The sequence below is a fragment of the Pinus tabuliformis genome, chromosome J (genome assembly GCF_031772625.1).
Source record: "Pinus tabuliformis cultivar Carrire ecotype Pingquan chromosome J, CPIR1, whole genome shotgun sequence".
NCBI lineage: Eukaryota > Viridiplantae > Streptophyta > Pinopsida > Pinales > Pinaceae > Pinus > Pinus tabuliformis.
This window is the reverse complement of record NC_142295.1, coordinates 769,571,965-769,584,657: the sequence shown is the minus strand read 5'-3', so window position 1 is coordinate 769,584,657 and position 12,693 is coordinate 769,571,965.

Here is a 12,693-nt window from a genome sequence, read left to right as displayed (position 1 = left end):
AAAAGAAATAAACATATTTGTGTCACTTGTCATATGCTTCAAACATCCATTGTCAATGTACCACAAATTTTCTTGATCTCCTACATACAAAGCTAGACCACAATTTTCAGAGTTTGTAGTTTTCATTTTCCATACCTTGGGTGTTATTGTCTTCTATTCATGTTGGTAAGATGGTCCCATTCTGATTCTGCATTTATTTTCTTTATGACCAAAGTTATTGCAAAGAGAACATTCAATTTCATCTTGAAGAGGTGAGAAAACATTATAAGAATATTTCTTTGCCCCAATATCATTATTTTGTTTTCTTTCTTCTCTAGTCATAATAGTTTTATAAGCAACACACTAAACAACTTTGTGACCAAAATTGTGACAAGTGAAGCATTGATTATTGAAGTTGGAATGCCTGGGAGTATAATACCTTCTTGAGTAGCTTGCCTTTTGATTATGGTAAGTTTTTTTTCTTGAGAGGTATTTGATCCTTCATTCTTTTGCTGAGAACTATAATTTTGATGATTGCTTCCTTTTACTGCATTGACGTAGATTCCTATACATGTTTTAGAATATTTTATATTTTTTGATGATTCATCATTTGAATTGTATCCAAGGCATGTCTTGATTAGAGGAGAGTGTTGTACTTTGTTGATTTATTCTAAAGTTTGTGACCCTTTTGCAAATCTTATATTTAGACCCCTTGTTTTATCAAATTCCTTTCTTAGACTCAATATTTCAAGTTCTAAATTTTCACAGTGCCTTTCCTTTTCTAGAACTTGTTTCTTCAAAACTTCTTCAACTAATTTAGGTTCTTCTAGACATATTTTTAGCGGAGTTATTTCTTCAACGAAAGTATTTTCCTTATACATACAGATTTAATTTTCTTCTAGAGCATCCATAAAAACATCATCAAATTCATTTACACATTTTTCTTCAAATTCCATAAGCAATTGACAATCTTGATCAGATTCAACATCCTCATTATTGGAAGAATGTTCACTATCTTCATGAGTATACAAACTTTTCTTTTTATCAAACCTTCATTTAACATTCGCTTTTGGAGAATTCTTCCCTTTCACATGATTTTCTTTATAAGGGTATTTAGCAGCATAGTGACTAACCCTTCCATAGATAAAACATTTGAATGGAACCTTACCTCTAAACCTCTCAGTTCCTACTTGAAGTTTCTTCATGAAATTCCATTCTTCTTCATCTGAAATGTAACATTTTTCCTTAAGTTCTTCCTTTTCCTTCCCTTTGTATGTAGCTTTGAATTTTTATTCTCTGATATCTAATGGACCCCCTTTTTCTCATTTCATAAGCTATTAAAATCCCATGGAGTTGTTCAATAGTGAGATTCTTCAAATTTCTTCATTGGCAAAGACTTTAGAATCGAACTTTGAGGTTAGATATCTTAGAATTTTATCAACAATAGTAGAATATTTTATTTCACCACCAATATTTTTCATTGAGTTAACGATCTCGTCTACTCTAAGGAAAAATCTTGCAATACTTTCATCATTATGCATTATGAGAGTCTCATATTGAATTGTAAATGTTTGAAGTTTAGCACTCTTTACCTTAGTGTCACCTTCATAGATTTGAATAATCTTGTCCCAAATAGATTTTGTGGTATTCAGCTACATGACCTTCACAAATTATGATTCTTCCAAGCGTCCTAAGAGATAATTTGTCTGCCTTTGCATTGGTATTATATTGTTTCTTCCCTACATCATCTGTGGGAATGGAAGATGGGTATTGATATCCTCCAACGATTTGCCATGCTTTACCTCCAATTGAGTGCAAATATTCTCTCATTCTAACTTTCCAAAATACAAAGTTATTTCTATTAAACAAAGGTGGCCTGATAGAAGATACTCCCTCTTGACTACGCATCATGATGGATCTCCCTTTTAGTGATCAAGTTTCTTTTGAGGAACCTGGATCTGATACCAATTATTGGGAAAAGTAACTTGAATAAGTAAATAATAATATGTGGAAGAAGTTCACAACACATCACTATTCAATAAATCAGTTTTATAAGACAGATTTCTGTAAATAGTTACTCAGAAATCAGAATTTATTCCATAAGAGTAGAGATACATAATAACATAAAATAGAGTCAAATCACCCATGCCGACAAAATTGCACAAATATGAAAATAAATTGACACATTCCTGTCATCATAAAATGAAACAAGTATTTAAAATAATATTAGCTCTCTCAGAGCGGCTCGGAGGATGAGGGAGCTCATCAAGACCATTGCAGTCATCCATGGAAGCCTTGGGGTCATAACCCCGGGGATTGACTGCTACAGACTTGCACTGCGTTGACCTGCTTCACAATCCACTACCCTTCCTGCACGGTTACACCATCCCTGCTACATTCATTTGCTTCGAGACTCACTGTGAAACACACCTAGTAACCTAGCTCCTAGTTTTGTTGCCTCCGCGACAACTGTTGTTCCACTGACCGTGACTATCAGTTCTGATGGAGATGGATGACGTAGACTTTGAGGCGAACCCCAACCCGACCAGGATATCTGGAAGCACCACCGAACAGGGATGGGCTCTGGTCCCTTTGCTGCCAATCTACGACCGTTAACAGCTACCCAGCATGTTCCGTTCTGTCTAAGCTCATCTAATAAACATCATATGCCCTCCGTCCACATTGAAGATTCGCCCGGCTTAGACTGCCCTCCACTCTCTCCTGCAACGTCAAATTTCCTGGGTACCTACCTCCAACCCTCTCCTATGTTCGATGCTCCCTTCGTTCACCCTCCTCAGACCACTGTGCCCACCTGTACACCCTCTTCCTCCCACATTCCCCCATCCGGATCCCCTCCCCTCTCTATCCCAGCCTTCACCAGTGCAACCAAGCTCCCGGAAGCTCAAACTCTAACACCATTATTCATTCAAGGTGTTTTAGTTCCCCCATCCCTAACCCCAAATCTACCCCGTCCACCCCCCTCACTCTCAACCAGGGCTGCAGGGGCTTACTTAGGGAACATTCAACCACCCGGTGCTTAGATAAGCCCAAGAAGGGAAGGTGCCTTAAAGCCATGGACAGGGACATTAACCCTTAGTGAGGATATTCCAATGGGGGAAGTTGTAGGCATGGAAAAGAACGTCTTGGTTGGACGTGTAAGGGGTAGAAACAACACAGTGGAACATCTTCACCTCTGGACCTTGGATATTTGGGGCTCCTTACTAAAATAACTGCCCATCATCAGAGTCTTGGCTCGTGGTTGGTTTTCCCTTCGCTTCCATAGGGAAGAATACACTGGTTGGATTCTCTCCCATTTATGGCATATTGAGCTTGCACCAGTATTGCTCAAAAGATGGGATCCCTTATTTGACCCAAAGCATGAATAGTTGGGTGTTGGGCCAATCTGGGTCTATTTTCCAGGCCTACTAATGCAGTTCTAGACTCCTATCATGTTCAAGTTCATAGGAGATGCACTAGGGACATACTTGGAACATGACCAATCTTTCGAGAAATCTGGAATTATGACAATGGCGAGAATCCTTGTTCATCTAGATACCAAGGAGGGTCTGGAGAAGAAAATAACTCTACACTAGAGGCACTTCTCGCATCGACAAAAATCTGGATTACGAAGGAGTGCCCTTCTGATGCCGAAGATGCCACAAGGTTGGTCATCTTTACAAGGATTGTCCATTGCTCTCTACTTTTTCACAGGAGTCTACAAGGGGTGTGAAACACCGACTATTTGAAGAACCGAATGTGGACAAGCAGCCCTCAGGTTTGGATCACTCTAAGGAAGTGGATGGAGTTACTACACAACAGACCAGTACTCAAGGGATACCACCTACATCCACTCCACTGACTCGATCCCGGTCTATGGTGGAAGGTGCTCCTACATTGGGTATTGATCCTCTTTCTTGTACCTCTACTCATCTTTTTAATCATTTACATTCATCAATGCATTCTCATGTGTCACACTCGGATTCACTACTGAGTCCTCTGCCCCCCATCAACTGTGGTATTGAGCCCCCCTCGCCCATCTTTTCCACTACCCCTCCGTCCCTACAGGCACTAAACCCTCTCCTTCATCCATCTTCCTCACCTTCTGCATCGGGCTCCCATTCCTACAACCTTCGATCTCATCCATTGAATAGCATCCCCCTGCTTTGCCTCGACATCCCCTCACAACCTTTAGAGTCTAAACCCACCAGAGGCAGACCTTCCAAGATTGCTAAAGCCATCAAATCTACGGTGGTAGATGTGGCATAGGGTCGACAGACCACCATCGAAAGGGCACTTAGAGCATCTGAACCCCTTGAATCTATTCCCTAATGATTTAGTTATCTTTCAATTGCAAGGGTTTAGCCAACCCCAAGAAAAAAACTAGCTCTCAAGTGCCTCTTAACCCGAACCCCTTGTGACATATTATTTCTACAGGAAACCCTAGGGCCCTCTGAGTGTTACAGGGAAAAGTGTCTATATAGAACTGCTCTATCCCACTAAGGTGTGACAGCTGCCTTAGAAACAAACAGAGAAAAGCTACTTTTGTTTTTCCTTTATGAATTATAGATAGAGAGGAACAGAAAGACCAACCTCTGTCTTGCGCTAATCTCTTGATTTGATCCCTCTCTTCTTTGATAGTCCTCAGCTACCTGCTCCCTTGCACGCCCAGCTTCACAAAGTACCTGTAAGATCACAGAAGCATAGCACTATACAAAGACATGGATCTATAATCATAAACAATCTAGGATCAAATGTAAATTGACCATACAAATGTAACAAGCATCAATGATACAAAAGCATGGAGGAAAACTCAAATAGCTTTTATTGATAAACAAGAAAAAAGCCAAGAGGAGTTACAACCAGTTGTTCTGACCCAGCATCAACCTCCCAGCAAAGAAGCCCCTCTTCACCCCAAACAAAGCTTAGATCACCCAACAATCTGATGTTTGTCTCAAAAAACCAACAGCAATTCCTTACAATATGCAAAATTCCAGCCTCCGGATCTCTAGGATGAGGGATCCATATATAGATATCTATAAGGGGGATGAGTTAGCTTGTGATTTGATTAGTGTCTTCTCTCTAATATTTCTTGCTTCCACTTGGAGACTGATGGCCTCTTACTCATCCTTGGTCGAATTCAGTGAGGCAAGTGTCACAGGAGAAGATTCTAGAAGCTTCCATTGCCTCTCCACCTCGCGGAATGACACTGCCATTTTTCATTTCTCGCCCATCGCACCCCAGAGAAGGAACTTTTGAAATGCAACGCACCCTCACAGTGTATTTGGGTGAGATGCGACGCACTTAGCCAGTGGAGCAGCTGCAATGATCCTGTTTTGACCAATTTTGAGCAGTTTCTCATGGAGAACTTCTGGGAGAAGCTATAATCTGTTGAACTTGTTCCTTTAGGAGTTAGAACAACACTTTTAGGGACTTAAGAGCCCTTGGTTTATGGACATTTCATGCTTGGGGTTGTAGGGCCCAAAAATGTCTATAACAGTTTCCCCCTAAAGCATGAGGTCGTTAATCTTTTGATGTCGAGTGAAATGCTTTATTATGAGGATCCGAAGTTATTTCAATGCTGGGAGGAGACCTGTAATAGGATACAATACAATACATTATCTTCATAATATTTTTCATGATCTAGCTGAGGCGGGCATTCCCATGCTCAGCTTTATAAATTCATTTTCATGTACATAGGACAGACAATCGTCTGAGTGTAGACTGATGATTCTGATAGAGCCATCATCCTTTTGATTGGATGATTATCTGTGCAGCAATAATGTACATTTGATGTCTTTATTTCCCTGAATATATATCGCAGCCCAGATGGATGAAACTAGATCAGGGGTCTTCAATCTTGTCCGATCTTCACTCGAAGTACAAGTCGATCCATGTGAGAAATGTTCTGAAGTCGAACATGGAAAGACATCGCTTGATTACCAGCCAATGATGTAAATTGTTAACAAGCGCGAGAGGAATCACCGATAATGATAATGACCCTCAAGGTACTGCAGTACAATTCACGTGGTGTTAATAAAGGACTTGGCATTGAACACCATGCAAAATCTTTCGGTCAAGGCCATTGATGTAAACCTGTCGCCGGAAGTGAGAAACTTGCCATTGAGGCATGCAAGCTTCAAAATACTGAATGGGGTGTTCCTAGATCAACTTCTTGGATAATGAGCTGATGTCGACAAGAAGTGATCCGTCACAGGAGGGCCTTAATGAATCCCACATCAATGACACGGAATGGAGCAAATGATTTTAATGGAGGTGAAAACGCTCTAGTGATATAAGGTTCAGGGTGGCGATCATGAAAGAATGGAGAATAAATGTATGGTAGTGGGTGAGACACGGGTGAATTCTCTGAATGACTTCTCTTGAACATATCGGCGACACTGATGTGATGGATCGGTAGCATTAACCCCAAATTTGGATGGTATGGTGTGACCATGGTGATGTGACGGGTGAATGAAACAACCCAACCCGACTCGGACACGGAGTGGAAGTGTCATGTTCAAGAGTGACTTGCTACCAACAAAGTTTCTTCGAGTTTTCTTCCCAATTTTCCCAGTCATTGCTGACCAGTACCTCTTTATTTTTGTCAAGCTTGAGGAGGATAACATATGCTTGTTCTATAATTTTCCCTTCGAGCAAACCCATCGCTATGTTTTAACGAGCCTAGCGATACTGAAACTCGTTCTCGTCTATAGACAAGTTTGTCGCTATTAATCTTTTTAACGAGTTTAATGACAAAGATAACTCGGTCCTTTTCAATTTTAGAGAGTCTGAAAAGGAACGTAAAGGTAACTCCAAAATTCCTTTTTCGTCATATAATCCCTTAAGTCCGAAAAAGTATAAAACAATACAGAAGGGATGAATTTTCGATATTTTTAACGAGCCGAACAAAACAAGCACTCGATCTTTTTGTGTAATAATCCCTCAGGTCCAAAAAGATTAAAATCTAGAGGAGGGATAGCACTTCCTGTCCCTTTAACGAGCTGGAGAGGCCAATGGCTCGGCAATATTTTCATATTTTACGAGTCAGTTCGAAAAAGCATAAAGGAGACTCGTCTTTTGAGGAACGAGTGATAATATGGGTAGCAGTTGATTCCAGGTAAGGTTTGGAATTTTCCAATCACGGCAGTGTCACAAGGATGGCTAGTGAAATCACTCTTCGCAGCTGTTCCTCAAAATGGGTAAACAATCAAATGGAGGTGAATGATAGGCCAATGAAAAAGTGGAGGTGACGGTGCAAACACGAACAAGGCTTTAACGGCTAAAGTACTACATTCACGATGGTTATTTACCGGGGAATAGTTCATTTTTTAACGAGCTTAAACGCGGAGGGAAACATTTGCTCATGTCTTATGTTTATTTTTTAACGAGCTTGAACTATGTGCTAAAACTGCTCGATTGAATGGTCCCTTTTTTATTTTACTATAAATAGCTCTGTTCTTTCAAAGATTGTACTGTATTTTCAAATGCTTCATCAAACTAGTCAGAAATGAGCAATATATGCTTGAAAAACGAGTTAGAACACCAATATTTTACTTTGAACTACGTAAAAAGTGATGACAAAGTGTTTTGACCTCTCATTTTACCATTTCATTTGAACTTTGGTTTGTTGGAGCTTTGGAGGTGCTTTTCCCCCTTTGATTTTCATCAGTTGATTTCGGGAGATTCTTTGGACGATTCTCGGTGTCGTCTGGACCAGGTAGGAGCTAAACCTGAGCTCTTTCATTTCATGTTTTCCATTTTACATTCTGAGCTTGATTCCTGGTTTTTCTGAGCCTCTGGGGTTTGAAAAACTCGTTCTGCCTTCAGCGCACCCTCTGTGTATCGAAAGGTGCGTTGTATGTTGGCCTGTATAATGGCCATCTGACATGCAACGCACCTAGAGCACTATTGTAGGTGTGATGGGCGCAGAGAAGGAATTTTATGCGTAGTTTTTTATGGAAATTTTGCCTGTTTCTTACCAAAATCAGGATCTAACTCTTCTCTTGTTTGTTTTTCAGGAATCTTGGAGCAAGATGACCATCACATGGTGAGAACGTGAGCATGAGGAAGAGGACATGCTTGCCCTACATGTTCCGGTTACAATAAATGCGCTGCGGAACTGTGGCTTGCTGAAGTTTTTCCGCATTTCTAGCATGAGACAACATATCAACTTACTGCAGTATTTGCTCGATGCTTGGGATCCTACCAACAAGGTGTTCCAGATCAGGGGCAAATCTATCCCCTTGACTGTAGTAGACATCTATTTCTTGACTGGCTTGTCGAGGCGGGGTGCCCCCATCTCCTTATCGGGTTCGGCTCGAGGAGGTGACTCTGTGAGAGATTATGTTCGCCGGTATTGCAAAGATGGATCTCAGCCGAGTAAAGACGGCAAGATCATCATCCGTGATGTCACTGACAGGTCCCTCAGGACTATTTTGTTCACTTTTGGTAGGATGGCTGGTGGTGCGGCTCTTCATGTAGCCAACCGATCTTATATGCAGTATACCTTGGAATGCCTCCAACCGAAGGTGTTCAACTGGTGCGATGCAGTACTTCTTGTGATGAAAGAACAGTTGACCAAGATAAAGAGCGGGGGGTTGAATAACTTTGGGTATGGTTCTATTTTGACTGCCATTGCCTTGGAGAAGACACCACTGATGCAGCCCCAGTATATTGCACTCGATTTACCTTCACCTACTGAACCACGTATGCAGAGATGGGTTGACCATATGTCTAGGCATGCTGGTCAGTCTCAGATTTCATTTTCTGATACCTTCTTCAGGTGGTTTGATTGTCAGGAGATGGTCTATTCCGAGTATCCATATGCTGGCATGGACTTCCAGGGTGATCCAGATTTAGTACTGCCTGATGGCGAACAGTGGGGCGCCATTGGTAAAATTTTTGACCATATTCCTGTTTATCGTTTTTCATTTATAATGTCCTTGTACTTTATTCTATCAAGACTTTAATCAAACTCATGTGTACATGCAGATGTTGGTCATGTCCGTCCAGTAGCTCGCCTGAGAGTGTCAGCTGTCGCCCCAGCAGGAGAGGTTGTGGGAAGGGCTATCCTTCGCAACCTTGATGTGGCCAAGACTCTCACAGCATTACAGGAGCAGGTTGAGGGCCTCACTCTTGGTATTCCAGATGTGAGGACTGATGAGCTGCCCTTGAGGTTGTAGCGGCATACTACTGGTGTGCCAAGGCGATGGACTCGTCTCTTACGCATGATCGCATAGGCTGTGACTTGCTATCACGAGCATCATTAAACTAGGGTGCCCCCTATCATTTTGAGTTTTTTGGTCATTTGACCGATTTTGTCTCGGTTACAGAACATTATGTGTAAACAACAAACAGTTATATATATTTTTGATTTTCAGAGTTTTATTTTGGTTAAGTTACATGATCCAAATGCAAACATTGATGGTATGTTTCTTTTTATAGATGTTGCAAATGTCTATCTAACACATAATTTGCCAATGACTCAGTTAATGTATTTAAGTTTCTGGAAATATGTTGATATTGAATAACATCAAATTGTCTTTCCAAAATCTTAACCCTTAGGAACATGCGATAAATAGCTGGATTTCGGACAGAATAGATACCAATGAGTTGTAGTATGACGAGTTGTGAGTCTAGCCTGACAATCAATCGGCATATACCATGTGTGATGGCATCAGAGAGAAGTTCTATCAACGCGTTATATTCAGCGATGTTATTTGTTGATCGACCAATACATACCCCTCTGAAACTTACTAACTCGCCTCTTGGATCAAAAATATCCCAGGCTGCGGAAGATAGGTTCCGCGAACTATGACTCGCTCCGTTGGCATATCCAACAAATGACTCAAATAGGTTTGACATCTGCAACAAATGTAAAAAGTGGATTACTTGAACAAAATAAACACTTTAGCGAAAACAAAAACATAACAAAAGCATACAGGTTACCATTACGCATAGTAACGCTTGAGGTACAACCCGTTACAAGGTTGCGCCAGTGGAATTCCGTCACAATCCATTAACTCGTAGGATCCTTTTGCTAACGCCCGTTTAACAATATAGGGGCCCATCCATAAAGACTTAAATTTACTTGCTCCCAATTTATCGGATTCTTGGTCGTAAAGCAAGACCAAGTCACCTTCTGAGAAGACACGGGGTTTGACATTTTTGTCGAACTGCGCCTTGACTCGTTTCTTATGGGCTTTGTTAGCCAAAGCGGCATCACGACAGGTTTCATCCAATTGGATTAATTCCAAGAAACGAGCTTCTTCTTCTGAAGTTCCGGGGAGGAGATCAATTGCGAGTTTGAGAGACGAGATTTCGCACTGGATTGGTAAGACTACTTTTAGGCCATATACCAGTTGGAAAGGTGTAAACCCGGTTGCATTCCTTACCGATGTTTGGTAAGCCCACAAAGCTGAGTACAGGATTAGGTTCCATCTTCTCTTGTGAACTCCAATCATCCTTTGCAACATGCGTTTCAGGACCTTGTTGGTGGCTTCAACTTGTCCGTTGGCTTGCGGATAATATGGAGTAGAGCTGTCGTGAGACAACCCTAGTTTGGCAGCTAATTCGACCATCATATGATTGCGAAAATGCGATCCATGATCTGTGACTATATCCTGTGGTACGCCGAATCTGGCGACTACATGATTGAAAAAGAAGAGGGAAGTTGTTTCACCAGTATTATCTAATGTAGGCATCGCCTCGGCCCATTTGGTAAAATATTCAACTGCGACTATGATATACCCATGCCCCCCGGTCGAGGTGGGGTTACATGTCATGAAATCGATGAACCATTTGGTGAATGGCCCAACAGCCACTATTGGTTGTAGAGGTGTAGGTGGTCTTCTGGTTTTTCTATCGAAAATTTGACAAGCATGGCAACTTCTGATTGCGGTTATGCAATCTTTGAACATTGTTGGCCAGAAGTATCCTGCTCGTAAGATTTTTTGCGTTGTATCATATCCAGATTGATGCCCCCCATACACGCCTGAATGACAATCATTCAGGACTTTTTCGTCCTCCTCATGGGTGAGGCACCTTCTCAGAACTGTATCGATACCGCGACGATAAAGTGTGTCACCGACGATCATGTAGTCTTTTGCTTGGTATCGAATATGTTTTTGTTCGGAGTGGGAGGTGTTTGGCCTGTATTTTTGGGTTTGGAGATAAATGATTATATCCCCATACCACTCATTGCTTGTAGATATCATAAACAAACTTTCGTCCACGATTGTTTCATCGGATGTTTCATCGTTGGACGACGATGGGAGATCGCATAATAATTCTGCGAAAACTAGAGCTTTCTTTGACTTGGACTTTACAAATTCCAGATCAAACTCTTGCAGGATTGCTATCCATTTTGAATAATTTCCCCCCAGCAACTGTTGCGACAATATATAAGTCATGGGGTTGCAATGTGACAGAATGGTAGTTTTTCGAAAGAGGACATAGTGTCGAAATCTCTGTATCGCTTGAACAGCTGTGAGCGCTAGATTTTCAACGTAAGAATATTTGCTTTCTGTATCATTTAAGTTTTTACTTAAATAATATATAGGATGTTCAATTCCATTGACTTCTTGAACTAAAACCATTGCGATGGTCGTATCCGTTGCAGCCAGATACAGGTTAAAATCTTTTTGATAATCAGGAGCGTACATTAATGATGCTTTCATTAGGGATTCTTTTAAAGCATCAAAGGAAGCTTGCGCAACCTGATCCCAGACAAAGGGTACTTCCTTTTTCAAAAGATGTGTATAACCTTTAGCAAGTTCAACGTAATTTGGAATGAACCTCCTTAGAAATTTCACTTTCCCTTGGAGTTTCTGAATCTGAAGCAAATTCGAAGGTGGAGGCAAATTTATGATTGCCTAGACCTTACATGGGTCGAGACGAATCCCATCCTTTGAGACTACAAAGCCAAGCAAACGACCAGAACTGACGTAAAATACACATTTGTGTGGATTGAGTCGTATCTTGTAGTGTCGACAACGTAGAAATATCGCTCTTAGATGCTGCGGGTGATCAGTCCGCTTTCGCGAATGAGCCGGAAGGTCGTCGAGGTATGGTTGAACGATGTTTTTGATTGCATGGAAGGCATAATTCATTGCCCTCTGAAACGTCGCCCCTGCGTTCTTTAAACCAAAGGGTAATTTTCGATATGCGAATGTACCCCACGGACAAATAAATGCAGTCTTTTACTGGTCCTGTGGGCGGATATTTATTTGATTATACCCGGAGAATCCGTCCATGAATGAAAGGATTTCGCATCTGGCGCATTCATCAATTATCTGGTCAATGAAGGGCGTAGGGTAGTTGTCTTTTGGAAAAGCTTGATTTACATCCCTATAATCGACGCACACTCTAATTGTTCCTTGTTTTTTCATAACAGGGACAATATTCGATACCCAATCGGTTAGAGGAACCGAGTAGATGAAACCAGCATGGAGAAGTTTTTCAACTTCTGCCTTAATTGCAGCGGCTTTCTTGGGGTGCACCTGTCGTAGCCGTTGTTGTACTGGTTTGACATCTGGATACATCTTAATTTCGTGTTCAACGATACTCGAGTCAATGCCTGGCATTTCACTGTATCACCAAGCAAAGACATCTCTGAATTCGCGAAAAAGAGCGTTATATATTTCCAGTTCTGAAGGAGAACAACATTTGCCAACATAAATATTCTCTACAACATCTGTTTTGGTCGAGATATTT